At 39.6% G+C, this 26,476-nt stretch overlaps 1 protein-coding gene across 4 annotated transcripts in view; it reads right to left on the reverse strand.

The window, feature by feature from the left end:
• Nucleotides 1-26,476, reverse strand: part of ZNF385B (zinc finger protein 385B) — a 463,364-nt gene that overhangs the window by 201,155 nt on the left and 235,733 nt on the right. The window lies entirely within an intron of this gene.

Genomic DNA, 26,476 nt, shown 5'->3' on the forward strand with positions numbered 1-26,476 from the left:
ATTACAGAAAGAGTGGGAGCTTTCACAAACTTTCCCTTGTATCCTACGCCCGCTGGAGTGCAGGACCAACTCCACCCACTCACTGTGTACCTCTGTTGAAACTAGCAAACAATACAGCGACTGTCAGTAGATACTGCCTCCTGAGCCTACAGAGCCAAAAAAAATTATGGAAAAACAGGTTACTTCCCTGGAATGGGAGATGTAAATTCTAAATTGATCATGTTGTTTCATTAAAATTCCAAGTAATATTTTCAACTAAATTCACCAAGGAAAGAAAATTTAACTTATGCAAATAATTTTATAAAATTACATTTAAAAAATGTAACTATCCTCTTCACCCAATGTTTCTTTTTTCTGACAATTTATAACACACTTAACTATTAAGTTTATATCCCTCTGGCATATAAAGAGGGGTGGGGTATGTACCTGCGATGAGTGAAGCAGTAGTTCATTACTGGAAGAATGATGGCAATTTCAGATTTTCTAGGCAAACTGCGTTCTATCATGTTACAGGGTAGAAGAATGGTAACCATAGGAGAAGCTATGGTACATGGAAAAGTTTTGCCTGTCACAGGGCCAGCAATGCACCTGAAAGCAGAAAAAATTGCTAAACTCCCTTGAATAGAAATTTCAGAGTGACGATTTGCTGGTGTGAATAATTCAAAGGTTTAGCAGAACTCTTAGGTTCTCTGTCATTGTTAATTGAGAGTGTTTTTTATTTTCTTTCTTAGTTATACATAAAGTAATGATGGAACTTACAATAAGAAAATAATCTCAGGTTGGACATAATATGATGTTATTGGGAAATAAAAAATAAAACAATAATTCCTAGTAATAGCTATTTAAAAATGGATGATGAATGTGTTGTTTTAAAGCGGGGTGTTTTTGTTGTTCACAGTGTGAAAACTGCCTAAAGAATTACAGGATGCCTGCTATAAATGCAGCTATCTGGAACTATGGGAGATTTAATAAATCATTATCTTTTGTTTGAGACTCACTGCCCATTTATTTCAACTTCAAGGAAACAGCAAGTTAATAAGAATAGTACCACTGGAGGACCCCTAAGCGAAAATTGTAATAATAAAATCTGAATAAACCACCTTCAATTCTAAATCAATTACAATAAACCTTTGGTATCGCTTAAATGATTAAAACTATATAAGGACAATTCTGTGACAGTTTATCCCCTCAGGAAATCTTAAGAACCAAAACACCAAACTGCGTAAATGTTCCAGGATGGCTGTGCGAAGGCAGAGGAGAAAACGCCAGAGGCAATAGTGGATGTGCATCTGATCAGGCCCAAGGCAAGTAGGGCTTGATAGGATGGCGTGATGCTGGGAAGAACAAGTATCTAGAACAGGGGTCCCCAAACTACGGCTCCCGGGGCCACATGCGGCCCCCTGAGGCCATTTATCCAGCCTCCTCCGCACTTCTGGAAGGGGCACCTCTTTCATTGGTGGTCAGTGAGAGGAGTATCCGCATCCTGTGCTCCTGGAGTACTGTATGTGGCGGCGCCGCAAAGCACTGAGTCGCTCACGTACAGTACTACTTCTGGTGACACAGGATGCATGCGTCACGGCTCCGGAAGCACGTCATATCACTTGTTACGACTAGCAGTGACAAATATGGAACCGGACAGTGACCATCTCATTAGCCAAAAGCAGGCCCATAGTTCCCATTGAAATACTGGTCAGTTTGTTGATTTACATTTACTTGTTCTTTATTTTAAATATTGTATTTGTCCCCGTTTTATTTTTTAAATTTAAAATAAGATATGTGCAGTGTGCATAAGGATTTGTTCATAATTTTTTTATAGTCCGGCCCTCCAACGGTCTGAGGGACAGTGAACTGGCCCCCTGTGTAAAAAGTTTGGGGACCCCTGATCTAGAAGCATCACATCTTCAAGTCTGTGACTCCAGCACCAGCCCAGGGCTGACGGGATTCCCTGCATGGTCCTCCAGTGGTGTGAAGAATTTGGAAGAGGTGATTGATACCAGAAAGCCAGGACACAATTGACTAGAAAGTCACCCAATATCACTGAGCCTATTTTCTCAATAATGCGGTAGATTTCTATGTCCATTCCAGCTCTAAAAGTATGTAACGTTTAAAAACTCTTATGAAAGTAATAGGGCCTCTCTCAAAGTTTTATCAGGATAAAACCTCATGAACACAAATGATTGATTAATCAAAAAAAAAAAAAGAGCATCTGTATAGTTTGAATTTTGTCCCCCAAAATTCATATGTTGAAGTCCCAACTCCTAGTAACTCAGAATATGACTTTATAGGGAACATAGTCTTTACAGAGGTAATCACATTAAAATGAGGTCATGGGCAGGTCCTAATCCTGTAAGACTGATGTCTTTTATAAAAACAAAGACATTTGGATTCAGATAAGGAACAGAGGGAAGACAATATGAAGAGGCCTCAGGAAAAGTCAGCCATGTGCGCAAGTGAAGGAGAGAGGCCTGGAGCCGGTCATTTCCTCAGAACTCTCAAAAGGGAACCAACGCAGGCCCAGAACCGTGAGACAATAAATTTTGGTGAAGCCATCCAGTTTGTGACAATTCATTAGAGCAACCCTAGATACTAATGCAGCACCTTTACCAGGTGCTTGATATTAAGCATAGGCTAACTGCATAAAAGGATTGAAATGCGGATCCCCATTTTCTCTCTAAGAAGTTTGAATAACAGTAGGAGTAGCTATTTTTCGAAGGTAACTTAGAGCTCAGATGTTTTATATTTGTACTTCCTTTAATTTCTCCTTAGTCAGGACGGTCATGCATTTGTCTATTTAAGTAGATCTTTCACCTCACCAAAAGAACTGGCTGTTGGTTTTTGTCATACTGCTTTATTGTTTCCTTGTGTTTTCTACTCTACTAATACTTTTTTTAATCTTTGTCTTTCTGACTTCTTTTAATTAATTTTGATATATTTTTTTCTAATTTTAAAAAGACACATGGCTCATTTATTCTCAACTTTTGTTTTTTAATATTAAAACCATTCTTGAGTACAGTTTTTAATAAAAAGTTTGCTCTTCCTTTAACTTTTAGATAATCTATCATCTTAGTTTTGATTTTCCTCTTTTCTCTTTACTTGAGGGTTGAAAGAGCTGAGAAATAAAAATAATAAGATACCTTTTATTCTGTCTTTAGTATGAATTTAGTTTACTACACATTTAAGCTATTGTTTTAACTAATTTAATCAATTAACTATATATAAAGAAATTAGGGTACTCCTGGGAAACATCAGAATTGCTTAACTTTGCAGTTTTAACTTTTCATTTCTGTTTGGTGTATTATTAATCATCTTTTAATTGTCTGTATGTTTATAATTTTATGGCAAAATGACAACCATTTACCTACAAACACAGTTTTAATCATCGACTTTCATTCAAGGAGAGAAATTATTTTTAAAAATTTACTTCTTGGCCCTGGCCGGTTGGCTCAGCGGGGGACCCGGGTTCGATTCCCGGCCAGGGCACATAGGAGAAGCGCCCATTTGCTCCTCCACCCCCCCCCCTCCTTCCTCCCTGTCTCTCTCTTCCCCTCCCGCAGCCAAGGCTCCATTGGAGCAAAGATGGCCTGGGTGCTGGGGATGGCTCCTTGGCCCCTGCCCCAGGCGCTAGAGTGGTTCTGGTCAGGGCAGAGCGACACCCTGGAGGGGCAGAGCATCGCCCCCTGGTGGGCAGAGCTTCGCCCCTGGTGGGCATGCCGGGTGGATCCCGGTCGGGCGCATCGGGAGTCTGTCTGACTGTCTCTCCCCGTTTCCAACTTCAGAAAAATACAAAAAAAAAAAAAAAAATTTACTTCTTGAAATGGTCATTACCATTTAAAAGCAGGAGTCAGTCATGTGTCCAGTGTCCTTGAGGGTATTTTACATACAATTCTTATAACCACCATTGTACAAATGAAGATACTGATACTGAGAGAAAATAAGCAAATTGCCCAACATCACAAAGCTTCCAATCCAGTGCTCCTTCCAAGCTCTCTCCTTATAAAAACCAGTGAATTTGGACAGCAAAGATTTACAGACACTGTAATAGTCCCTATTTTTTTGTGGAATTGAAAACATAAATCACTTAAGTAAAAGGAAATGTGTTTCAAAAAAGCAAATGGTCCTTTCTCTCTTTCTCTCTTTTTTTTCCCTTTAGGGGAGATTTTAATTTTTTTTTCCTTTTAGGGGAGAATAAAAATACTTGAGAATAAATCATTTTATTTTGAACTATACCATTATTTCAGATTTTTCTATTATGTTAAATGTTAACTTCTAGCAGCACATCTTATGTATTAATTCAAGAACCCTCATATTTAGTGTCTAAAAATATATTCAGAATTCTTTAGTAGCGTCCACTTTTAATGCTTAGGGCTAGTCTTCACTTAAGACCCCCTCAAGGAATTAATTATTATTATTTCTAGAAAAAACTATGCTTAACTGGGGAAAATTGTAGCCCAATCAGCTTTCCAATTTTCTACAAGTAGAGCGCTCTGTAGATGAAAGATAATTACCATTAACTAAGCATCCACTTACTTGAATAGGGAGCTATATGAGTTTTGAGTTTGAGAACCAAAATGGACCCAGAAAAGAGAAAGAGCAAAAAGAATTTAAAATGTTGTATGAATGAAGATAAGTCATTCTGTACTAAATGTTCAAGAGCACAGAAATGGCTATGTTGATATGAAACATTATAAAATATATTTACTCACATAAGGAAATGTTTGCGATATAACAAGTGGGGGAACTATGCAAAACTGGTTGTACAACTCATACGTAAAAGAAGCCAGTCTATATCTACGTGAATGTTTGAATATGTGCTTACGTACAGAAATATGTTTGGAGGAAAATATAGGGGTCCTGAGGTTATGACAGTCTCGACATAAGACGTGTCGAGTTTACAATTTTCTCTCCCATAAAAATTTTAAAAAATTGAGACATGAGTGTTTTCAGCTTACGCCATTAGCGTTGTACTTACGGACTACATGGGCGGACAGTTTGGTTGCGTGTGGCAGAAGAATACAGAGTAATGCGGGGAACGAGTGAGGGAGTAGGCGTCCCTCGTACACTCACCTACGTCGTTTCGACTTAAACGTGCAAGTGTTCCATTTGTGTTGCTTTGTTTGGCAACTTTTTGGCCCTTATCATGACTCCTAAACAAACTCATTTTTTTGTCATTTTTTTCCTGTTCCGACAGTACAGTGACCAGTATGGTATATTTATGTCCTTTTCCTTTTTCCTGTGGCTTAGTTGTATTTTTATGTTCTAGATTATGGTTTTACAGCTGTGTTAGGATAGGTAAGTGACATAGGCTAGGGTGTTTTGACTTACATCAAAATTAAGGTACACCACTGTCGTAGGAATGGAACAGTGTCTGAACCTGAGGGCCCTCTGTATTGCAAAACCTGTTAACACTGCAGGTTTACAGAAAATTTTACATTATTCTTTACTCTTTTCTTTATTTTTTTGGGGTACTAAACAGAAAAATAATTAATTTTAAAATTTTCAGTGGGAGATATTTCGCTGTCTAAAAGAAAATTTATATAATTCATAAAAACCTAAAGGAAGCCAAGTAGCTAATATAGATAATCTCAAAAACCTTAGTGGGTAAATGCTGAGAACAGGTCAAGTTCTCAAGTCTCTTCTGGGTCCCAATGATCCTCTGACTGGCCTGGAGTAAGGTTACAGACCTGGGCACTATGTGGGGTAAACAGAAGCAGGAGACTCCCACTGGTCACTGTCACAAGTGTATAGGAGGTAGTGTGATATACAAGATAAACAGAACTGAATATAATGGTGATGCAATATTTATAGTGAGCTTCAGCTGTCAGTCCCCACGACCCCCCTGAGACCCTATCTCTTCACCTGCAGTATAGCGATGAGCGTTGAGAGCCAGCAAAGGAGACGTAGGGAATCTGGCCTATGAATAAGCTTACATGTGTGATTTCTTTTAAGGCATTAAATCTTATTAACCATTATGGTAACAATGTCATTCTACCCAAGCGTTTAACTTATGAAGGAAATAATTTATATGCTGAGAAAGTATGTCTCCCCAAAAACCTTGTGTAACATGGCTCTCATTAAACTGTTTGGTCCCAATGTCATCTGAAAGTTTCCATCACAACACTGTGACATATAATTAACAGGGTTCAGACACATCAGATCTGTGCACAACTGGACACATCAAAAGAATTATGTCATCAATGATATGACCAGATAGAACACCTGCTCCCCTCCTACACTGGATAGCAGATGTTTAAATAATGCAATGTAGGTTTTCCTAAGATAGATGCTCAGCTGTGTCAACTTTTTCAACAGGGTTAAATTAGAAATGTTACCCCTTTTTCTTTCTTTCTTTTATTTTTTAATCTCCACTTACCTTATAGGTATCCATTCTTTGCTTATTTTTATGCAAAGCCATCTTGTCTTCTCAGGTGAAGTTTGCCTAGGGCGGCAAAATGCTCAGTAGCTGTTTATTTCTAGTGATGATCGCCACCTGGAAGAAATGTGTTTTTTCTATTCTGCCTAAGGCATATTTGGAGGGAAATGGCCAAAACCATAACACTTTGGACAAGCTGGACAATTTTGTAGTGAGAGGATATTCGGTAAACAAAAATGTTTAGATACATCTAACTCTGGAAGATAAAACCCAAAGGATTTTAAGATTTGCTCTCTATTAGCATAAAATCTACCAAAAAAAAAAAAAAAAGCCATTAAAAATGTCACCAAGGGGACCCTGGCCGATTGGCTCAATGCTAAAGCATCAGCCTGGTGTATGGAAGTTCTGGGTTCAGGTCCCTGTCAGGGCACACAGGAGAAGCTACCATCTGCTTCTCCACCCTTCTCCCTTTCTCTCCTTCCCTCTCTCTTTCTCCTCTTCCCACAGCCACAGTTTGAATAGTGTGAGCAAAGTTGGCCTTGGGCACTGAGGATGGCTCCAGGGCCTCACCTCACGTGCTAAAATAGCTCAGTTGCTGAGCAATGGAGCAGTGGATCAGATAGGCAGAGAGCATTGCTTGGTAGGGGGCTTGCCGGGTGGATCCTGATTGGGGCGAATGCAGGAGTCAGTCTCTGCCTCTCAGTTAAGAAAAATTAAAATATCATCAAGGGGCTTTGTTTTCTTTCAAGAGCTGGTTAGAGTAGATGTTTGAAAATGTTTGGCAAACAAGTGTGTTAGGCTTGCTTGCTTGTATTTTGCTTGATTGGTGCATGAGCACAGAGCAGCACCACATGTATATAGTCTAGGTAAGGCTGCAGGTGCTTGCCCTCAGGGCAGCAGATTGTAGATTGCAGACTGCGGGCCACTATTGGAGGGGCAATTTTTTGCCAAAAGAAGGGGTCCCCCCCCCAGACTGTTTGCTCATCAGCCTAGATAAAGAGAAGCGGTTTTCCCTGCCTGCTTGCTCATCTGCCATTGCGAGACTCTAGTAAATAGAACGGCCCACCATTTTCTGGCTCCATAGTTCCTTTACTATCTGCCTGAATTCAGTGAGAATCTGTATGGCCACAAGCACCAGCCTAACAGAAAACAAAACTGGAAATCATTTAAAATATTTTGTAAAGGTGAATTCACTGAAGTCAAGACTGCTGAAATATATTTTTAGAGGCATATGGGTACAGCTACCCTGCATCTGATCTGTATTGTTAAATTAGCCAGAAAAAATATTTTTATCAGTAATAAATTTTCCAAGATAATTCACATATATACAGTAACCTCTGTCTAACCCATATTAAGAAGGAAAAGATAAAGAATTTTGTTTTGTCCTAGGGAATGAGTTTACTTGCTTTACCATGCAGTTTTAACATTTAATAAATATATGTTTTGAAATTTTGAATACATGTCATATAATCATAGACTCTTGATATTTAACTCCAAAATTGTCTTACTTTATTAAGAAACTGAGACCCAGAGAGACAAACTACCTGGCTTACTGCCACCCACCTGGTAGAGGGGAAAATCATAATCATATTTATTCATTCTCTAAATCTTCCTGGAGTCCCACTCTGTGCCAGGCACTGTTCTCAGTGCTGAGGCGACCGGAGTCCCTGCTCATGGAACTTACATTAGACTAATATTTCCTGATTCTGATCAGAGAGCTCTTTTCATTTGCACACAGACTTCCCTTGCCAAAAGGGCAAATCTACACAACTCTTGAAAAGACTCCAATGTGTGATAAAAATGCCTGTGGCTTTTTTTATTGTGCTTTCCCACCTAGATACATCTATCAAGTTTTCTTGAAGATGATCACATTTATCCATATTAAAAACAAAAACCCAAATCTTTATATGTTATGTGTCTTTCAATTGACAATTTGTATTATATATTTTATTATATCAATGTAACATATTAGGGATTAGACATAATACAATGGAAAACATTTCAATTTTTTTATTTCTATGTCTCCCCAAAACAGAAAAATTCTGAGACTCAGAGATATTTTGCTACTTCTTTCCCAACTTAATATTAGGCACCTCCATTAACATGCAGTAGTCATATTATGTCTCAAGTGAATGACTTAGAGAAATATCTATATAACATCAAGTGACCTTTTAACAGCCTGTAACTCCAGCAGAAATCAGAAAGAATTCAACTTGTGGTTTTATTCATTCATATTCTACAGAAATCAAGTACAGTACTGCACACATACTACAACTTTTTAGCAGGAGAAGCCTTAGACAACCACATTATGTAAACAAGGCAGAATACAAAGAATTTTTCCAGAGTGTGTCAGTCCCTAGCTGCTTCTGCCTAATGTGAGATGTAGCATCCACCGGGTACAAGAACAAACATCGGAGACTTTCAGGAGTATAGATGTAACTTTATTGGCCAGTTTTACCTGCGCAGGGGCAAATTCCCGAGGTGTCCAGAGACACCGTGCTCACAAGGAGCTGCAAATGGGAATCGCACCTAGCGCTCACAGCTAAGTCTTTTTATAAGCTAAGCAAGCAAGCCTAATACAGAAGCAGATGTGGCGATAACCTATTTGCTAAGGGGGCTGCACATAGCATAGCAACAGGGGCTGGGGTCTAGCTCATTGGCGAATTCCAAACCTAAACTTCTGATAAGGGTCTTTTAACCAATAGAATGCAAACGTTTGTCTCTTTTTCTTTTTTTTTTCTCTTCTCTCTCAGCTTCCCAGAGTCCCTATCTGTCTCTGCTTCTTGAATGACCTTGGGCATGTTACTCCTAACAGAACAGGAGCAGGACCTGCCTGTAACCCTTAAGTTCCCTGTTCCATTAGTGCCCTGCTTATTTTCTGATCTTCTCTTGGTCCTTACATAAGCCCTCTTTATTTTATATAACTCTTTCTCAAGCCACTCTTGATTGGACCAGGAATAGGTATAGATAATGAGTTTAGGAACAGCTGATCATCAGAGAGATATAATTGGTGGCCTGATTCAAAAACAATGTTCCAATCAATCCTTTTAAGAATTGGGAAGATGAAAATCCAATAATGTAAGCACTTGGAGACTGCCAAGCTCGGACCAGATTCACTGGGAGTCATGTTCAAGTCAAAGTTTATGGGGATGGACTTGTCACTAGAGAAAGAGCATAAAGTGCGGAGAAGGCAAAAGACCATAGGAGGTAGAGATTGTCTCTGAGGAAAAAAAACACTGTTCCATGTGGTTTGCTAGGGCACTGGCGCTTATTTCCACAAGCATCACCCTGCGGCAACACTGACCTTGAAATTCATGAGATTCGCTACTGTATCACCACAACAAACCTCCTCCTCCTTAAGTTAGCCCGAGTCTTTTGCTTGCAAGCAAAAATATCCTGGCCAAGAGATATAGCCTTTCATACCTAAATTTTTTACTACAGCAAAAGAGCAAAAGACAATCACAAATAATGGTACATAATTCTTTTTAAATCTCTGAAGGAATCCTATCCATAAGTTAATTTGGGGCACTGGTTGATATTTAATGACATGGCCTGACCAGGAAGTGGTGCGGTGGATAGAGCATCAGACTGGGATGTGGAGGACCCAGGTTTGAAACCCCGAGGTTGCCAGCTTGAGCGTGGGCTCACATGGCTTGAGCACAAGCTCATCAGCTTGTGTGCAGGTTCACTGGTTTGAGCGTGTGATCATAGACATGACCCCATGGTCACTGGCTTAAACCCTGAGGTTGCTGGCTTGAGGCCTAATGTCAATGGCTTGAGCTCAAGGTCACTGGCTTGAGCAAGGGGTCACTCGCCCTGCTGTAGCCCCCTGCTTAAGGCACATATGAGAAAGCAATCAATGAACAACTAAGGTGCTGCGATAAAGAACTGAGGCTTCTCATCTTTCTCCCTTCCTGTCTGTCTGTCCCTATCTGTCCCTCTCTCTGACTCTCTCTTTATATTTAAAAAAAAAAAAAAAAAAAGACATGGTAGTATTGAAAGAGTTAATTTCTGTAGCCTTCTAAATATAAAATATGAGAGTTCCCAAAAACTACAGTACTGAATTAATCTTTTCTAATTTCAACTTCAAAATAGTTTATGAAGATACTCATAATATCTACTTACGACCCCCCTTCTTCTCTATCAAAGGCATTGGAAATCAGGCACCCAAAGATAACATAGTAAGCAAAGTGTTTCGATTTGCCATGGTTCTGATATTCTCCTTTATCAAAGTGCTTTCCGGCTATTTTTTCCAATTAATTTTCCTCCTAAAATAGCATATTCATGAGGACTTTCTTCTTTATTTACCACCTAATTGGTCATTTATCCTTGCCAAAATGGATGAGAAAACTCATTTTCTCCTTTGTTTTGCTTTTAAGGATTTGATCAACTTTATCACTGTAAGGCCAGTAGCCAACCTCTCCATCTCTGCTCTGGAGAGCATGATGCCATTCATCCCTATGTCTCACAATTGCAGCAACCCTACCAGAGGAGGTACTCTTTGCTGTTAGATTTCTACCTTCTGGATGACTACTGGCCAAGCTCTGAGTGTGCAGACAGCAGCTTCAGCCCGAGCCTCCTCATTCTCAGAAGAGGAGTTAGAAATGCCTGTTCATGCCAACTCAGAACCACTCTGTGGGCACAGCTCCATCTTTGGCTCCTGCAGCTGCTGGCTCTTGGCTTGAAGCTGAACCAGCAGCTGTGCCTCCAACAACTGCCACTGCCAACATTCAACTTCCTGGGCAAACTGCAACTCATGGACCGTTCAGCCTCCTTCTCCAGAGACCATTTCAGTTCCAGGTGCCATTCCTGCAGTTCTTGGACCTGCAGCTCTTTCTCTCATGACCATTCCAGCTCATGCCATTGCTGCTGCTTGGTTTGCAGACCTTGAGCAGCCTCTTGCACAGAGCTCTCGGTTTTCTCTCGCTGGGCTGTGTAAAATAGCCAGCCTATGGTCTCCAAAAGGACAGCCATGGGGAACCATACACTGGGGAGTGATGACCAGTCCTCTACCCCACTCCTCAAGGGTGGCTGCAGCTCCATATCCATCTGATCCAAATCCTGCCGACTATGCCAGATGTAAGGCTGGAGGCTGCCACCATGGCCATGCAAATGTAGGTTCTCATTGGATTCGGGAAGATGGTAAAGGAACTGTGGAGCCAGAAAATTGTAGGCCATTTCATTTATTAAAGTCATAATGGCGGATGAACAAGCAGGCAGGGAAAACCTCTTCCCTTTCTCCCATCTCAGGACCTACTAACCTCCACAGGTCTTCCAAGTCCCTCAGCAATCTATCTCACTGTCTAGAATCTCCAGTAAAACAGTCTGGGAGAACAAAAACCTTTCTCCATCAAACAATGGCCCCTCCTAAGCAGGAAGGCAATCAGCAATTTGCAATCTGCCACCCTGAGAGCAAGCACTTGTAGCCTTCCATAGACTATACACAAATGGCACTGACCCAATACAATTCAAAATACATACAAATGAGCAACCTAAACACACTTGTTTACCTAACAATCACACAGCTCCTATAATTCTATATTATTGCAACCAAAAATATCCTGGCCAAGAGTAATAAGCTTTCATGCATCTATACCTAAGTTTTTACCACAACAAAAAAGCAAAAGACAGTCACAAATAATGGTACTTAATTCTTCTTTTATGACTCTATAAATATTTTTCTGTAAACTCTATAAATATTGTTGTTGCCACCTAATATACCAGGAAAAAAAGGTTTCATTCTTTATAATGTAAAGAAAACATTTTCAGACAATGCAAATATTTCAATTCAAAAGGTATACTAAAAGGACACAGCAGACATTGTTCAGCTATGGCTGTGAGCCATCTGAAGCACTCTGCCTAGACTGGGGTTTTCGAACGTAAGAGAAAATGAAAAATTCTGGACAGTTCAAGGGGAAATAGTGCTATGATTATAAACTAGACTACAGTACAAAAGACAAAAAGTTTACTAAAACAAACATCAAGATGCAGCCAACTATGTATATATGTTACAAAGCATGGAGATGATATACAAAACTATTAAGAGAGTGTCCTTACTAGTAATAATACTAAAAACAGACACTTCAGTGCCAGATCCTTCTCTATATGTTTACCTGGATCAACTAATGTAGTATTACTCCAATATCATGAGTGAGGAATCTGAAGCACAGACAGTAACTTGTTTGAGGTTACTCAGGTAGGCAGCTAAAGAGTAGGGCTTTGAAAGCAGGAATTCTGGCCCGGAGCTGAAACCCTTAATCATAGGCTGTCTGTCTTCTCTGTAAAGACTTTGACTAGGAGATCTCAAACCACTTATATGTGAGAACCAACTCAAGAGCTTTTAAAACACACCATCCCCCAGAGATTCTGATATTATGGGTCTGGGTGGGGCTTGACATCAACATACTTCAAAATTTCCCAGGAGATTCTAAAGGGCAGAGTGGTAAGACCACTAAGCCCAGGTCACCTGGCTAGTTAGTGGTCCAGCCAGAAGCAGAATCCAGTTACCTTGATTTTTCCCTCTAAATGACAATGACTCCTACTTTCTGAAAACTGAGGGAGAAAATGAAATAAATTTTTACTCTGGAGTGATAAATTTGAGTTTCTTATACCAAAAAGCCAAGGCCAAAAAACACAAGGATGGGAGATGACGTCAGAGTAATGGCGGGGTAGGAAGCGATACCGATAAATCTCCCCCAAAACTCAACAAGATCTTCAACCAGAAACAGAAAAACCTATACTTGGAGCTTCCAGATGCTTCGCAATACACCCAAAGGTATGATTGAGTGAAAAATTGGCTAAATATATAACCAAACCCCGAAGGAAATAGGGAGTAAGAAATGCTCCGCCTTCCTCACTAACCTAAACAGGGCGGCTTTCTCTGGTAACTGTGAATATAGAAACTGAGGCGGGCAAAGGGGGTGAATACATCCAGGCCGCAAAACAAACGGCCGAACCAGGCTGTGGCACGGAGATCCAAGCCAAGGAAAATCTGATCCGGTGGCAACCAGGGCAATACAAGCTAACACTCGCGCCAAACCCAAACAAAGAAAGACAAGCGGCGCGGCCATTTTACCCGGTCTCCTGGCTGGTGCACAGTTAGTGGGCGAGAGATTTCTTCCTAGGCCCCGGGAGTCAGTGCCCGTGTTGCCCCACGGAGAGGCAGGGTCAGAGGCCTTTCTGTGGGCCGAGGGCAGAGTCTCTGGGCAGCCCCAGCGCCCTGGGAAAGCCACACACAGGAGGGAGTGAGAACTAATTCCAACGGTGGAGGTTTTCCATGCCGGAGGGTGTTTCACTCAGAGGGAAAGCGGCCGGCCTCATATCCTGGTTTGCGCGCGCAGATAAGGAGTGAGCGATTCCTCCGAGTGCCTCGGCAGTGCGCGCCCGTGTCATCGCACAGAGGAGCAGAGTCAGGGGCCTTTGTGTGGGCCAAAGCGGAATCTCGGGCCGCCCCAGAGCCTTGCAAAAGCCGCGCACAGGGACGGAGCGAGACTCAATTCCAACGCTGCAACTTTTCCCTGCGGTTGGGGGTTTCACTCAGAGCGTGAGACTGCTGGCCGGATATCCTGGTCTGCGCGCGCAGCCAGTGAGTGAGAGTTTCCTCCAAGCGCCCCGGAAGTGGGCACCCGCTTGTGTTACCGGACAGAGTGGCAGAGCCAGAGGTCTTTGAATGGCCGGAAAGCCCGCCTGATTATGCTAGCAGCTCTGACTGACTGAGCCTTACCCAGAGCCCTGTGCTGAGTGGAAATAGAGTGGGGAGTTGCCAGCTCTTTGAGCCTCTTACTATCCAGGCAGAGGCAGCAGCAACCCCATAGCTGGATTATCAGGCTACTAATTGAGGAAGGAAAGACTAGGAGAAAGGCTCCAGGAACACGGACTCTCTCACTGTCGGAGCCTATAAATGCTAATAGCCTAGACTGCCAACGAGACTAAAGCACAATACATGACATTGCCATAGAGACTTATCAACTGCAAACCTCCACCTGAGCGTGGCAAAGGGGCAAAACCCGGGGTACAGAGTCACCGACCAGGAAGAGGGAGAGAAAAGAAAAAGCAAGAAGATAACCTCTCAAAATCAAGAATAATCTGCAGACTTTATAACCTATCCCATTTTATTATATTTGTTCGTTTGTTTCTCTTATCTTCATTCTTGATACTTTTTTTTTTCCTCCTCCAATTTGGCCGATTAACTCTCTACCGGTCTTACTCTCTCCTCTCCTTGAACTACACTACCCATAAGTGTTACATCTCCCATTATCTTTTCTCTTCTCTTCCTTTCTCTCTATGAGGGTTGCACTCTAAAACCCTTAACTCTCTCTCTCTCTCTCCTTTCTTTTTTCTTCTTTTAGTGGTTCCCTTTTTTTTTTTCTCTCTCTCTCTTTCTTTTCTCCCTCTATATTAGTTTCTTCCTTTCTCCTTTACATCTCCTCTCACTCAAACCTCAATAACAAACAAATTATCTTATCTGGGACTCAAACTTATGTTTGTGGCATTCTGGGGGGTTTTTACTTCACCTTTTTAACTCACGAGCAGTGCTCCCATCCCTGGCTCTCCATATTATCTAGTTCTTGTTCCACTAAATACAATAGTAATTTTTTAATTTGTCCCCCCATTTTTCCGTTTTCCTCTTAATCCTCTCATCATAACTCTTAGACAACCAACACCTAAAAGAAAATCATTTTATTCTTGACCCAAATTTTTTCCTTATTTGCTTTTTGTGGGTCCATACGCTTTTTTTTTTTTTTTTTTTTTTTTGCCCCTTTATTACTTTTCCCCAATTCAGGCCCTCCATCACAGGCATTGTTTGTTATAATTCACAGTCCACCACAAGATTTTATCAAGAAAGAGGGGAGAGGAGAGGAGAGGAAAAAAGGAGGGGGGAAATAATTTCCTTTTTTTTTTTTTTTTTAATTTTTATTTTATTTTATTTTTCTTTATTTCATTATTAATTTTTTTTTAAAAAAACAACTTTTTTCGATTTTTTTTTTATTATTTTTTTAAACTTTTTATTCTTTATTAAATCTCATTAATACTATCAACAAAACCACCCTCAGATGCCATTAAGGAAGAGAAAATCGAATATCATGGATACAAAAGAAAGAGAGGTAACACAGCTAGATGAGGAAAAATCTATGGAGAAAAAATTTAATATATTGGAAACCTTGGAGCTAAATGACAGAGAATTCAAGATAGAAATCCTAAAAATCCTCCGAGATATACAAGAAAACACAGAAAGGCAATTTAGGGAGCTCAGAAAACAACTCAATGAACACAAAGAATATATGTCCAAGGAAATTGAAACTATAAAAACAAATCAAATAGAGATGAAAAACTCAATTCACGAGCTGAAAAACGAAGTAACAAGCTTAGCTAATAGAACAGGTCAGATAGAAGAGAGGATTAGTGAAATAGAAGACAAGCAACTTGAGGCACAACAGAGAGAAGAAGAAAGAGACTCAAAAATTAAAAAAAATGAGATAGCCCTACAAGAATTATCTGACTCCATCAAAAAGAATAACATAAGAATAATAGGTATATCAGAGGGAGAAGAGAGAGAAAATGGAATGGAGAACATACTCAAACAAATAATAGATGAGAACTTCCCAAGCCTGTGGAAAGAACTAAAGCCTCAAGTTCAAGAAGCAAACAGAACTCCAAGTTTTCTTAACCCCAACAAACCTACTCCAAGGCATATCATAATGAAATTGACACAAACCAACAGCAAAGAAAAAATTCTCAAGGCAGCCAGGGAAAAGAAGAATACAACATATAAAGGAAGGCCCATTAGATTATCATCAGATTTCTCAGCAGAAACTCTACAAGCTAGAAGAGAATGGACCCCAATATTTAAAGTCCTGAAAGAGAGGAACTTTCAGCCACGAATACTATACCCATCAAAGCTATCCTTCAAATATGAAGGAGAAATAAAAACATTCACAGATACAGAAAAGATGAGGGAATTTATCATCAGAAAACCCCCACTCCAGGAATTACTAAAGGGGGTTCTCCAATCAGATACAAAGAACAAAAAAAAAACAGAGCCACAAGTAAAAGCTCCAAGAAGAACACAATAAAACCAAATTTAAACTGTGACAACAACAAAAAGAAAGAGGGGGAGAAGATGGAGATTAACAGTAGCAAAGGACGATGGAGTGCAAAAGTACTCACAAAATAGTTCGCTACAATGAACAGGGTAGGGACCCTTATCATTATTCAAAGGTAACCACCATTGAAAAAACCACCACAGAAGCACATGAGATAAAAAAGATAGCAACAGTGGAAAGATGTATGGAATACAACCAAATAAAAACAAAAGATAGAAAAACAAAAGAGAAGGATCAAACAAGACACAAAACTAACAGAAAGCAAGATATAAAATGGCAATAGGGAACCCACAAGTATCAATAATTACACTAAATGTAAACGGATTAAACTCACCAATAAAAAGGCACAGAGTAGCAGAATGGATTAAAAAAGAAAATCCAACTGTATGCTGCCTACAGGAAACTCATCTAAGTAACAAGGATAAAAACAAATTCAAAGTAAAAGGCTGGAAAACAATACTCCAAGCAAATAACATCCAAAAAAAAGCAGGTGTAGCAATACTCATATCGGATAATGCTGACTACAAGACAGGAAAAGTACTCAGAGACAAAAATGGCCATTTCATAATGGCTAAGGGGACACTGAATCAAGAAGACATAACAATTCTTAATATATATGCACCAAACCAAGGAGCACCAAAATATATAAGACAGCTACTTATTGACCTTAAAACAAAAACTGACAAAAACACAATCATACTTGGAGACCTCAATACACCGCTAACAGCTCTAGATCGGTCATCCAAACAGAGAATCAACAAAGACATAGTGGCCTTAAACAAAACACTAGAGCACCTGGATATGATAGACATCTACAGGACATTTCATCCCAAAGTAACTGAGTATACATTTTTCTCCAGTGTACATGGATCATTCTCAAGAATTGACCATATGTTGGGCCACAAAAACAACATCAGCAAATTCAGAAAAATTGAAGTTGTACCAAGCATATTTTCTGATCATAAAGCCTTGAAACTAGAATTCAACTGCAAAAAAGAGGAAAAAAATCCCACAAAAATGTGGAAACTAAACAACATACTTTTAAAAAATGAATGGGTCAAAGAAGAAATAAGTGCAGAGATCAAAAGATATATACAGACTAATGAAAATGACAATACGACATATCAGAATCTATGGGATGCAGCAAAAGCAGTGATAAGAGGGAAGTTCATATCACTTCAGGCATATATGAACAAACAAGAGAGAGCCCAAGTGAACCACTTAACTTCCCACCTTAAGGAACTAGAAAAAGAAGAACAAAGACAACCCAAAACCAGCCGAAGAAAGGAGATAATAAAAATCAGAGCAGAAATAAATGAATTAGAGAACAGAAAAACTATAGAAAAAATTAATAGAACAAGGAGCTGGTTCTTTGAAAAGATCAACAAAATTGACAAACCCTTGGCAAGACTTACCAAGGAAAAAAGAGAAAGAACTCATATAAACAAAATTCAAAATGAAAGAGGAGAAATCACCACGGACACCGTAGATATACAAAGAATTATTGTAGAATACTATGAAAAACTTTATGCCACTAAATTCAACAACCTAGAAGAAATGGATAAATTCCTAGAAAAATACAACCTTCCTAGACTGAGTCAAGAAGAAGCAGAAAGCCTAAACAGACCTATCAGTAGAGAAGAAATAGAAAAAACCATTAAAAACCTCCCCAAAAATAAAATTCCAGGCCCTGACGGCTATACCAGTGAATTTTATCAAACATTCAAAGAAGACTTGGTTCCTATTCTACTCAAAGTCTTCGAAAAAATTGAAGAAGAAGCAATACTTCCAAACACATTTTACGAAGCCAACATAACCCTCATACCAAAACCAGGCAAGGATGGCACAAAAAAAGAAAACTACAGACCAATATCTCTAATGAATACAGATGCTAAAATACTAAACAAAATACTAGCAAATCGAATACAACAACATATTAAAAAAATAATACATCATGATCAAGTGGGATTCATCCCAGAATCTCAAGGATGGTTCAACATACGTAAAACGGTTAATGTAATACACCATATCAACAAAACAAAGAACAAAAACCACATGATCTTATCAATAGACGCAGAAAAGGCTTTCGATAAAATACAACACAATTTTATGTTTAAGACTCTCAACAAAATGGGTATAGAAGGAAAATATCTCAACATGATAAAGGCCATATATGATAAACCATCAGCTAACATCATATTAAATGGCACTAAACTGAAGGCTTTCCCCTTTAAATCAGGAACAAGACAGGGTTGTCCACTCTCTCCACTCTTATTTAATGTGGTACTAGAGGTTCTAGCCAGAGCAATCAGACAAGACAAAGAAATAAAAGGCATCCATATCGGAAAAGAAGAAGTAAAGGTATCACTTTTTGCAGATGATATGATACTATACATCGAAAACCCCAAAGAATCCACAAAAAGACTACTAGAAACAATAAGCCAATACAGTAAGGTCGCAGGATACAAAATTAACATACAGAAGTCAATAGCCTTTCTATATGCCAACAATGAAACAACTGAGAAGGAACTCAAAAGAACAATCCCCTTCACGATTGCAACAAAAAAAATAAAATACTTAGGAATAAACATAACAAAGAATGTAAAGGACTTATATAATGAAAACTATAAACCATTGTTAAGGGAAATCGAAAAAGATATAATGAGATGGAAGAATATACCTTGTTCTTGGCTAGGAAGAATAAATATAATCAAGATGGCTATATTACCCAAAGCAATATACAAATTTAATGCAATTCCCATCAAACTTCCAATGACATTTTTTAAAGAAATAGAGCAAAAAATCATCAGATTTATATGGAACTATAAAAAACCCCGAATAGCCAAAGCAATCCTAAAGAAAAAGAATGAAGCTGGGGGCATTTCAATACCTGACTTCAAACTCTATTATAGGGCCACGACAATCAAAACAGCATGGTATTAGGCCCTGGCCGGTTGGCTCAGCGGTAGAGCGTCGGCCTAGCGTGCGGAGGACCCGGGTTCGATTCCCGGCCAGGGCACATAGGAGAAGCGCCCATTTGCTTCTCCACCCCTCCGCCGCGCTTTCCTCTCTGTCTCTCTCTTCCCCTCCCGCAGCCAAGGCTCCATTGGAGCAAAGATGGCCCGGGCGCTGGGGATGGCTCTGTGGCCTCTGCCTCAGGCGCTAGAGTGGCTCTGGTCGCAATATGGCGACGCCCAGGATGGGCAGAGCATCGCCCCCTGGTGGGCAGAGCGTCGCCCCATGGTGGGCGTGCCGGGTGGATCCCGGTCGGGCGCATGCAGGAGTCTGTCTGACTGTCTCTCCCTGTTTCCAGCTTCAGAAAAATGAAAAAAAAAAAAAAACAAAAAAAAAAAACAGCATGGTATTGGCAGAAAAATAGACACTCAGACCAATGGAACAGAATAGAAAGTCCAGAAATAAAACCACATATATATAGTCAAATAATTTTTGATAAAGGGGCCAACAACACACAATGGAGAAAAGAAAGCCTCTTCAATAAATGGTGCTGGGAAAACTGGAAAGCCACATGCAAAAGAATGAAACTGGACTACAGTCTCTCCCCCTGTACAAAAATTAACTCAAAATGGATCAAAGATCTAAACATAAGACCTGAAACAATTAAGTACATAGAAGAAGACATAGGTACTCAACTCAGGGACCTGGGTTTTAAAGAGCATTTTATGAATTTGACTCCACAGGCAAGAGAAGTGAAGGCAAAAATTAATGAATGGGACTACATCAGACTAAGAAGTTTTTGCTCAGCAAGAGAAACTGATAACAAAATAAACAGAAAGCCAACTAAATGGGAAATGATTTTTTCAAACGACAGCTCAGATAAGGGCCTAATATCCAAAATATACAAAGAACTCATAAAACTCAACAACAAACAAACAATCCAATAAAAAAATGGGAAGAGGATATGAATAGACACTTCTCCCAGGAAGAAATACAAATGGCCAACAGATATATGAAAAGATGCTCATCTTCTTTAGCTATTAGAGAAATGCAAATCAAAACGGCAATGAGATACCACCTCACACCTGTTCGATTAGCTGTTATTAGCAAGTCAGGTAACAGCAAATGTTGGAGAGGCTGTGGAGAAAAAGGAACCCTCATACACTGTTGGTGGGAATGTAAAGTAGTACAACCATTATGGAAGAAAGTATGGTGGTTCCTCAAAAAACTGAAAATAGAACTACCTTATGACCCAGCAATCCCTCTACTGGGTATATATCCCAAAAACTCAGAAACATTGATACGTAAAGACACATGCAGCCCCATGTTTATTGCAGCATTGTTCACAGTGGCCAGGACATGGAAACAACCAAAAAGCCCATCAGTAGATGACTGGATAAAGAAGATGTGGCACATATACACTATGGAATACTACTCAGCCATAAGAAATGATGACATAGGATCATTTACAGCAAAATGGTGGGATCTTGATAACATGATACGAAGCGAAATAAGTAAATCAGAAAAAAACAGGAACTGTATTATTCCATACGTAGGTGGGACATAATAGTGAAACTAAGAGTCATTTATAAGAGTGTGGTGGTTACGGGGGGGGAGGGGGGAATGGGAGAGGGATAGGGGGTGGGGAGGGGCACAAAGAAAACAAGATAGAAGGTGACAGAGGACAATCTGACTTTGGGTTGTGGGTATGCAACATAATTGAACGACAAGATAACCTGGACTTGTTATCTTTGAATATATGTATCCTGATTTATTGATGTCACCCCATTAAAAAAATAAAATTATATAAAAAAAAAAAAAAAAAAAGAAGAAGACCAATTCTCAATTTTCTGAAATAATTGCGTTAATGAGGAACTGATGATTTCCAAATTCCCTTTCTTGAGTATTGTACTACTATAATTTAGACACCAGAGGTCTCTGCTATACAATTTAACCTCTACATATAATACGGAGCCCTCCCCAGAATCATCTTAAGGCAAAATGTTTTAAAGAAGAAATGAAGGCAGTGCGTGATCTTTATTTATATTGAACAAATCAGAAATCTGGAGGGAAAAGATTCGATTTGTAGTGTTTACCAAATCATAATGTAAGTGCTCCCACCATCGCCAATTTCAAGCTGCCAATGTGGTGGATGTGACTGAACGTGGAGGTGGTGAGAGCGGCCCAGAAGCACACCTTTACATAGTACTTCCCCCATATGCAGACAGTAGATGCAGAAGAACTTCAAGGAGCACCGATAACAGTAAAATGTAGTTAAAAACAGGACGTCTTCGGGTAACAACCCAGTGCTGTTCCTAGACAGTGACATAACACAAATTTTGGTGTAAGTTGAAGCACACCCTTGTAGCCTAAGTCTCTTACCTATCCTAATACAGTTGTAAAGTCATACTCTCTAGAACATAAAAACACAACTAAGCCACAGAATAAGAAAAAGGACCTAAGTATACTGTATTGTACACTGTACTGTAGTAACAGAAAAAATGACAAAAAAAAAAGAGTGCAAGAAAAAATACAACACTAACGATGTAAGCCAAAACACTCATGTCTTAATTTTTTTTGTTTTTATGGGAGTGTCATAAACTCGAATCATCATATGTTGAGACTGTGTAATCTGAAGACCCCCTGTAATTAGGAAGTAGTGGGTTTTGAATATTTATTACCTTTGTTTTAAATATAGTTCATTTAATGTATGTTTATATAATTTAATTTTAAACAGCATGCATTTAATAACTGGCTTGCAAAATTCTCAAAAATATAACATACCACTGAAAAGGCATACCTTCAATCACACATTTTCTTAGAGAAGGGCAATATTTAATTAAATAAATTGTCACAGGTCAATTTTCATGGTACATAGAGTCCTCGTGGGAGAAAAGCTTTTTTCCCTTATTTGGCTTTCTCAGGAATGAGAACTTTTGATTAAGTCCTGTAAAATAAATCCAGCCTTCTTTTTGAGCAGCTGAGCATAAAGGCTAACAGCAGCGGCTCTGGGGTCAGGATGCCTGGATCTGAATCCTTGTTCGCCCACCTGTATGTAACTCAATGCCCTTAGGGATGTTCCTTCAAAAATTCCACCGTCTGTAAAATAGGATGAGAATAGTACCCACCTCAGAGGATTGTTGACAGAATTAAGCTATTACATATAAAGCACTTAAAACAGTGTCTGCCCCATCGCTAATGCTCAGTGAATGTTAGCTACTACTATGAGTGTGCCTTCAAGTACGTAAACTATGTGTACTTGAGATGGCTCCTTACAGTTCCATGAACACGCCAAGAGCTTTTCAGCATCCCTGCTCTCTCTCATGCTCCTTTCCCCGACATGATGAACTATGTTGTTTTTAGCTCAGCTCATAAAGTATTATTTCTTTTAACTCTTTCTGATTAACCAGCATCAGGGATAATTCAAAAGTCCCTTATAAGAAGATACTAAATTTATTCTTAACATGTACCTAACATGTCCTGAGGTCTAACATTTGAAGGCCAAGTATGGAGGCACGCGTGTTAGGAGATAGAGAGAGGGTTTCTATTTCCTGGTATCCTCCCTTCCTCAAAAGAAGTATCTCTTTAAATATAGACTCACTGTTGAATTTTATTTCTAACAATATAATGAATTGCTAGATACCATAAAACCCTCCCCTTATAAAATGGATACAATTATTTAAAGAATCCTTTTAGATGCATAAGAGATTAATCAAGAGAGTGAGGGAGATCCCAGAAGGGAAACAATGAAAAACCAGCTTTGTGAGGTAGCAGAACTGCCCCAGCGGCCCCAGGGCATTTGCCAGTGTGGGTATCATAGTCTTGGGTTCAGACAACTGAATGGAAGCAAAAATCAAGGCTTTGCTCCTCTGCAAGGTGGAAAGTTGAAAACTCAAAGCCAAGTAACCCTTCAGAAAGTCTACTTGACAGCAAAGAAGGGGATGGCACAGAAAAATGCCTGTTTTGGCCAGAGACTGGGGAGAGAGGTCAGCTTTCTGAGAATTTATAACCACAGCCCTACCATTATAAGGGTCAGGATTTAGACACTCATTACCTGCCTGGTTCAGGAAACCCCAAACCACGGAAAGTATATGGTCCAGGATTGGCTGCATCCTAGGGGCACCCACACGTAGTGAGAACAATACTTACAGGAGGGATGCATCCTCAATCCAGGCATTGCAGAGTTCCAACAGAGAAAGTTCAGTGAAATATGAGCTCATGATTAAAAATTATAAGACACACAAAGAAATAAGCCACCATGAGCAAGAGACAGAGAAACCGAAATAGCATACATTAAAAATTTCATGGATCTTTTAGAGTTATTAAATAGAGAATATAAAATATATCTGAAATATTTGAAGAATTATAGGCTATAGGTCCCACAATGGTCTTTAAAGGATTCAAATGGCCAGCATTTATGTTGTATATGGATTTAGGATATACATAGAGAATTTGAGAACATAAATTTGGAATTATAAAAGTTTTCAAATAAGACTGAATTGATTTAAAAAGGCAATTTTTCTCTCAAGTCTACCTGCTGCCCTTATTCCTTTGGGATCCTTCGCTTGCATCCCCTCTTCTCCATCCCCCTTTAGAGAGCTTGGAATGGTCACTCCGACTCACCTCAGATGAAGGGCAATGCTAGAGGTGTAAGCATCACTGCCAACAGTTAACAGGACTCTATGATCTGGAGGCAATACATGTTCCAGTTATATTAGAACATACTATTTTACAATATTGATTTTAAAACACCTCGTTATGGCATATTTTAAGAATTTGATAAAGCATCATACCATTTCATTTGAATATGGCAGTAAATAAAATTTATAAACCTAATTTTTATTCAACTTAAAACTACACAGACTTGGCCCTGGCTGGTTGGCTCAGTGGGAGAGCATCGGCCTGGCGTGCAGGAGTCCCTGTTCGAATCCTGGCCAGGGCACACAGGAGAAGCGCCCATCTGCTTCTCCACCCCTCCCCCTCTCCTTCCTCTCTGTCTCTCTCTTCCCCTCCTGCAGCCAGGGTTCCATTGGAGCAGAGTTGGCCCAGGTGCTGGGGGTGGCTCTATGGCCTCTGCCTCAGGCGCTAGAATGGCTCTGGTTGCAACAGAGCAATGCCCCAGATGGGTAGAGCATCGCCCTCTGGTGGGCATGCTGGGTGGATCCCGGTTGGGCGCATGCAGGAGTAATTCTGACTGCCTTCCCATTTCCAACTTCAGAAAAATACAAAAAAACAAAACAAAACAAAACAAAACAAAAAACCCAAAAAAACTACACAGACTTTTTCTGTAAAATAAAATATTGTTTGGTATAGCTACCAAAAGACTAAATGAACTGTCTTGGCCTTAGAAACACAGTGTTTCAACAAATGCTATATGCAAATCCTGTTGTATATTCTTATTGTTTTTACAGAATTAGGCCCAGAATTACCAACAACTATTTTAATGCCAGGAGCTGCTCATAGTGACATTGTTATATATTAGGATGTTAATACTGCATTCTGTTTTATATACAGTATCAATAACATGAAATAAATAAACATCTGCTTTTTGACTGTTACTATGATATGCTCTGTGGATAATTAATGAACTAAAATGGTCACAGCTCCTGCTCTCAGGAGCCACAAGCAAGTAAGGGAGACAGATTTTTACTAGAGTAATGACTAAATAATTGTAGAACAGCAATTGGGCAACTATGACATATTTCTCTTCACTAGAGTTAACAAATACTTTGGTCTTAAAAACCTTTTAAGGGATACTTAATTTTTCAAAAGTTAAGGAGCAATAAATGATTTGCTCCTATTGTGAATACATTATACTTTTAAATATAATTCAAGGCCCTGGCCAGTTGGCTCAGCAGTAGAGCATCAGTTTAATGTATGATAGTTCCAGGTTTGATTACCGGTCAGGGAACACAGAAGAAACAACCTTCTGCTTCTCCACTCCTCCCATTCCCCTTCTCTTTCTCTCTCTGTCTCTCTTCCCTTCCTGCAGCCATGGCTTGAATGGTTCAAGCAAGTGGCCCCAGGTAATAGAGGATGGCTCCATGGCCTCACCTCAGGTGCTAAAATAGCTCAGTTGCTGAGCAATGGAGCAGCAGCCCTAGATGGGCAGAGCATAGCCCAGTAGGGAGCTTGCTGGGTAGATATCAGTGGGGCACATGTGGGAGTCTGTCTCTCTACCTACCTGCCTCTCACTTAAGAAAATAATAAATAAATATATAGATAAATATAACTCAAATTTCACATGAGAAATTTTAACCTGATACTGATTCCCATTAAATCCCTTAATGTCATTACCAATTTTGCCAATATTTAAGAGTTTTTAGGACCCTTTCATTATAATCCCAAATGACAAATTGCTGAATTTATTAATTTCTATAGTTTACAAAGCTTTCTTTCCCTTCCTTCCTCCCTTCCTTCCTTCCTTCCTTCCTTCCTTCCTTCCTTCCTTCCTTCCTTCCTTCCTTCCTTTTTCTTTCTTTCTTCTTTCTTTCTTTCCTTCTTTCCTTCTTTCCTTCTTTCCTTTCCTTTCCTTTCCCTTCCCTTCCCTTCCCCTTCCTCCCTCCCTCCCTCCCTCCCTCCTTTCTTTCTTTCTTTCTTTCTTTCTTTCTTTCTTTCTTTCTTTCTTTCTTTCTTTCTTTCTTTCTTTCTTTCTTTCTTTCTTTCTTTCTTTCTTCTTTCTTTCTTTCAAGAGGAGAGATAGTAAGGCAGACTCCCACATGCACCCCAACCAGGATCCACCCAGCAACCGCATCATGTGCTGATGCTCAAATACTGAGCTATTTTGAGCACCTGAGGCTGATGCACTCCAATAAAGCTATCCTCAGCACACAGGGCCATGCTCAAACCAATTGAGCAACTGGTTGTAGGGCTGCAGGAGGGGAAGAGAAAGAGAAGGAAGGCAGGGGAGTGGGGAGAAGCCAATGGTCATTTCTCCTGTGTGCCCTTACTGGGAATAAAGCCACAAAATTTTATTTAACTACTTATAAAGCAATACAGATTATATGGGATATTAATGGATTTTGAAAATTTCTGCTTTTCAACGAGT

This window comes from Saccopteryx leptura, chromosome 7 (genome assembly GCF_036850995.1).
Source record: "Saccopteryx leptura isolate mSacLep1 chromosome 7, mSacLep1_pri_phased_curated, whole genome shotgun sequence".
Classification (NCBI taxonomy): Eukaryota; Metazoa; Chordata; class Mammalia; order Chiroptera; family Emballonuridae; genus Saccopteryx; species Saccopteryx leptura.